The 5937-nt window shown below is 37.0% G+C and overlaps 1 pseudogene; it reads left to right on the top strand.

Annotated features, from left to right (window-relative positions):
• Window positions 1-1095: 1095 nt before the first annotated feature.
• On the top strand, window positions 1096-1194 carry LOC132267907 (small nucleolar RNA R71; annotated as a pseudogene).
• Window positions 1195-5937: the final 4743 nt, after the last annotated feature.

Raw genomic sequence — 5937 nt, 5'->3', positions numbered from 1 at the left:
AAAACCACTTTTCAACACATTCTCATTTATATGGTCATGCACATGCAATAAAGGAGGAATATGATATGAAACGGGACGGGTGTCAACTTGTGGTTGCATCGGTTCACTCTCTTCATTGGACATACCTACTTGATTGTCCACAATCTTTCCACTTCTCAAGGTAGTCACTGCATTGACATGCTCTATTGTGTGACCTTCTGATGAGGAATGAGTCTCTACAACACATTGTTGCTTTTGTGGGGCATTCAAAGGCATTTTCCCTTTCTCTCTAGCAATCAAAGTACTAGTTATTTGTCCTACTTGGGTTTCTAGCTTAGCAATGGATTGAGAGTGAGAATGAAGTAATTATGTGTTTGCCTCTAAAGTGCCCAAAACGGTCAAAACTTTCTCTTCAAAAATGGGACTTCTAACATTTCCTTGGGAATATGATGGTTGATTAGGAAAATGAGAATTAGAGAATTGGTTTCCTTATGATTGGTATGATGATCTAAAACCTTAGGAACCTTGGCCTTGCATTGGAGGTGGAATGTATTTCCCTTGAAAACCACCTTGGGAAGGGTTTGAGCCCTCCCATTAGTTTTTCCAAGAGAAATTCGGGTGATTCCTCCAACTAGGATTGTAATGATTGCCATAAAGATTGTTCCCTTGATTCACAAATGTTGCATTTACTTGTTCATGATGCTCACTTTGCACATGTCCATGGGGACAATTGGAAGTAGAATGTAAAACACTTGAACAAGTCATACATGTCTCATTAGATGCATAATGAGAATGGTTAGGGAAGGAAGATACTTGATTCGCCGAGTTTTGGTTAATCAAAAATTTATCAAACCTTTGAGATAATGATTTCATCTTGGCGGCAATTTGATTGGAATGGTCGACTTGATGTAAGCCAACACTCTTCCTATCACTAGAATTTCTACCACTCTTCGAAGATAAAGTACGATGCAAAGAATTTTACTCATGCTCTCATAAAGACGTCACACGTCATCCTCCTACCTATCAATGTAAGAGCCACCCATGGAAGCATCAACCATGCCCTTGTAATTATCCGATAAGCTCTCAAAGAAATATTGAACTAATTGCCATTTGGGCATGTCATGAAGTGGACACTTCCTAAGTAATTCATTAAAGCATTCCCATGCCTCATGAAATGTTTCCCCATCCCCATGTGAAAATTCCCTAATTGAAGTTCTCATGGCATTAGTCTTAGAAACCGGATAGTACTTCTTCAAGAACTTTTGTTGCATTTCTGCCCAAGAAGTTATTGAAAAAGGCCTAAGATTGTTAAACCAATATTTTGCCTTGTCTTTAACGATGAATGGAAAAAGTTTAAGCCTTAAGATCTTTTCTGGCATGTCCATGTATTTCACGGTGGAACATACTTCAAGAAACTCATCCAAATGCTTGTATGGTTTTTCAGTTGGAAGTCAATGATAGTTAGGAAGCATTTGTATGGTTTGTGGTTTGATTTCGCAGTGGTGTGCTCTAAATGGTGGCAATTGAATGCATGTGTGTGATACCCCTCGGATCCGAGACACGGGTTGATTAGGCCCAAGCCCGAACCCGAGGGAAATATCAAACAATTAATATGTAACTGAACACAGAATACAAGATGAAATAAGAAATAAATAATAAACTGAAGGAATGCTAATTGAAAATCCTTAAAATAAAATTATTAAAATCTGATAATCCAAAACTCCATAAGTTTAACAACTCGGGAACTAGTGGACCCCTAATAAAAATACCAACAGTAAATGAAAATACTGAAAATACGATCCACAGCTAATAAGTAAGCAGTCCTACGTAGTCAGTAGAATCGAAGTTTGTATCTGCTCTGCATGATCAAACTCTAACCTTGGAACTGACGTGCACCTGAAAAATAAAAGAGTGGGTCAGGCCCACATACAAGTCCTGATCTACTACAATCCAAACAGGAATCCGATACGCAGATACATCCTAGGTAGACTCAACAATATCTGGAATAGTACTTATATGTATAGATTACACACTATAAGATGATCACTAGTCCAGTAGGTCTGTCTCAGCCTGAGTAGAGATACCATGCAAATCGCATATTACATGGTCATGTGTACCTAGACCTACCAGGGAACAGCAACTACTGTCCAGCTATCCATCCTAGGCGATATACGCACCCTAACCATGGTCCTGAGACTCAAGCTCATACCATAGCACCATATCATAAATATATAAAGTCCGTATATTCCTCATACAAAATATCACCCATCTGTATAGTGGTATGCTACATGTATAACAAATCCCCCCGAAACCACTAGGTCATTCAATTATTTTATTGACATGACTCAATATAAGATGGACTTAACCTTTTTGACTGGTTAATCCATACCTCAATCCAGTTTAGGTAGGACTTAGTATTTAAACTAATCCATCCCTAGTATGCCACCGTCCTATATCGGTGCATAAAATCCTCCAAATAGCATAGTTAATAAAACAACGCTAAATAATTAACAACCAACCTCCACGATATGCATCAATATAACATAACACATATAAATTAACCTTAGGCATTCTTTATAGAGCCTAAACATATAATGTAAACTGCTAAAACAAATATAAGCATTCACATCCTCCAAATTATCCATAAGCCAATGCAGTTGAATAACAAGGTGCATACAAATTTAATCGAACATAAGTATGGTTAAATTCAAGTAATCCATGTTACTTATAATCCTATTTAAACATGATTAATCAAAATTAAATCACATATAAACATTCCACCAAGTTCTAGAGTTTAAATTGATCAACATTCAAAGTACAACGTGTAAGTCCTTTTACTAACTGTACACTGCCTCCTCCTTAATCCCTTTATGAATTATTATTTAAACATGTTCTTATAGGTCTAAACTAATAGCATGCATCATTTAAAACAATTTGACAAAGTATCAAAACTCTGTATAGCCCTAAACACAGCCTAAAAACCAAAAAATGGACACTTTGGGTGAGAGCAGGCTTTCTCAAAATTGAGAGCCTTCTCTTTTAATGTGGGAGCCAGCTCCCTATACTAGGGATCCTGTTCTTTATATCATGGAGCTGGCTCCATGCTCCTTGGAGCCGGCTCCTTGGTGAGGGAGCCTTCTCCCTCTCTCTCCGAGGCTCTCTGCGTTTTCTACTCTGTCCTCTTAGCCTTCGGCGCTAACCAGATCTCTGTAGTTTGTTTAATCATTATTCCAAGGCTCTATTTATGTTCCAGATTCATCTTAAATCATTATTATTCGGCCACGACTTGAATTGAACTCAACGTTTGAAAACAAAGACAACAGCTTCCAGTTGAAAATTCTTAAGCAATAAAACACAGATAATTCAACGAAATTAAATACTGTTTAAGCATGCATAATTGATGTGTTATAACATTCTTTTAATCTATTTCTAACATTCATTCAGTCCCTAGAGTCCACCTAAACATGCACAGAACATAGATTCAAGGAAAATAATAGACCAAAAACTTGTCTTTGAATTTCAGATTTGAAATTCTAATTCACCGTCTCTGTATGATATGTTTGTGTCCTAAACTGCAAGTCTGCTCCTCCGGTGCTTTGGTTCAACCTAGAAACACCTCTCCTTCCTCCTTCTTGGTCTAACCTTAGTCTAGAACAAAACCTAGACCTCCTCTCTTTATCTTCCTCTGTGTCTCTCAATAACTCACTATACCTCAATTCTACAGAAAACCTACGTTTTGTTTTGTGATGTTTTAAACCCTAATCCACCATAATATACATATATATAGGTTTAAACATTAAACCCTAATCCATATATAACTCGGCCCATAGGTAAACCTAGGTGATAAACAATGACGGCTGCCTATGAAAAGCTATATAACAGTCACGTTAAAAACTAAATCCAGTCATTTAAAATAATTAATTTAAAACAATTAAAGTATTAAATCTCACAAAATTAATTCAATTAAAATAATTAAATTAAAACAATTAAGACAACTAATTAAAACAGAACAATTAATTAATTAGTTAACTTAAACAATGAAATACAATTAGAAACAATCACACAAATAATTAAGTAAACTGACACATCATTCAAATAATAACAAGTAATTCAAACAAATTAAGCAATTTAACAATTAACCATTAAAAATTGCAATTAAATAATTAATAAAATTCTAGGACTATCCTTTGTAAAATTAGGGGTATTACATTCTTCCCCCCCTAACAAAAGAAATTCTGTCCTCGGAATTCGCTCTTACCTTCTTCCAAAATATCAGGAAACTGTGAACGAATGACATCCTCCCATTCCCAAGTGGACTTAGCCTCGTTGTGATGACTCTATTGAACACGAACTAATGGAATAACCTTGTTACGAAGGATTTGATCCCGCCGGTCGACAATACTACACGGTGGCTCCAAATAAGTTGCATCCGGCTGCAACTCAATATCCCCAACATCGATATGCTGATACCGATCCTCATCTCACAGAAATTTCCGTAACATGGAAACATGGAATACATTGTGTACGTGATCAAAATTATCTGGAAGTGCCAACCGATAAGTAACAGCTCCAGCACGATCTATAATCACGAATGGACCGACAAACCGTGGTGACAACTTCCCTTTCTCCCCAAAGCACATGATGCCTTTCATAGGAGAAACTTTGAGTAGAACTTAATCTCTAACCTTAAACTCCAAAGCACGAGTACGCCGATGTGACGGCCCAAGTTTTGTAAACCCGGTGCGTTAGTGATGACCAAAAGATGACCCAATAACGGATCCGAAATGTGAAAGCGAAAGGTTAAACAACGATCTTTAGAGATACAATGCGTCTCTAAGACACCAATGTGACCCTCAATGAGGTCACAGAATGTGACAGCGCTAGTTTTTCAAGCCAGTGCGTCTTGTGATGAACCGAAGATTGACCCGATAACGGATCTGAATGCGGAAGCGAAAATAGAAAACAAGACTCTAAGAAGTTAAAGTGACCTTCCATGAGGTCGTGAAACTCAATGAGAATTGATGCGGGAACGAATGATTAGAAAAAGACCGAACAGGCCACCAAGGGCAAAATGGTCATTTCTGAAAATATAAAATCGGGTGCTACCGAGCACACTACTAGAAAGACAGCAAATATTTAATCAAATTAGACCTAAGAATCACTTGATTCAGAGTCCAGATGAAGAAGATATGAAACTCCAAAGTTTCACAAAAATCACATTTTTGGGTTTGAAATCAATGCAGCAAGGGTACTTCGCAAGGGGTAAAATGGTAATTTCGGACAAAACTAGATGCAACTAAGCATACCATTAGATATTCTAGGAAAAATTAATGAATCTAGACTCAAGAATCACTTGATTCGGAGTCCGGACGAAGAAGATATGAAATGTCAAAGTTTCATAAAAACCAACTTTTGGGTTTAAAATTAGTGCGGCAAGGGTACTTTACAAGGGGTAAAATGGTCTTTTTAGATATAATTTATTGCAAATGTGCATACCGTTATATAGACCAGCAAAAACTAATAAACTTAGACTCAAAAATCACTTGATTTCGAGTTCGGATGATAAAGATATGAAGCCTCAAAGTTTCAAAAAAATATCAACTTTCCGGGTTCAAAAATCTGGGCAGGAATAGTGTTTTGACAGCAAGCACCATTTGAATTTTTTTCTCGGAACTGAGGTTAAAAACGGATCCCTAAACAAGTTTTTCTGGAAAAACACAAAGAAGAAACCCCCCTTAAGATCACGTTTTCTACCAGTTATGTGGAAGGAAACCAAAAAAAAAATGTTGTAAAGTCCCTAAAATGCCCCTTGAATAGCGTAGGTCAAGAGGGTCCAAAAAAGCTGCTGAAGCTAAAAGGAAGTTCTGCTGTCCAGAACTGAGAGCAGAAACGGCCATGAAGATGACATTTTCTGGAAAAACACAAAAAAGAAACCCCTCTAGAAATCGAGTTTTCTAC

This window comes from Cornus florida, unplaced genomic scaffold (genome assembly GCF_030987335.1).
Source record: "Cornus florida cultivar Cherokee Brave unplaced genomic scaffold, ASM3098733v1 CherokeeBrave_3.0.0_Hap2_Chr07, whole genome shotgun sequence".
NCBI classification, from domain to species: Eukaryota; Viridiplantae; Streptophyta; class Magnoliopsida; order Cornales; family Cornaceae; genus Cornus; species Cornus florida.
Note: the sequence above shows the minus strand (reverse complement) of the source record. Positions and strands in the feature narration are given on the sequence as shown.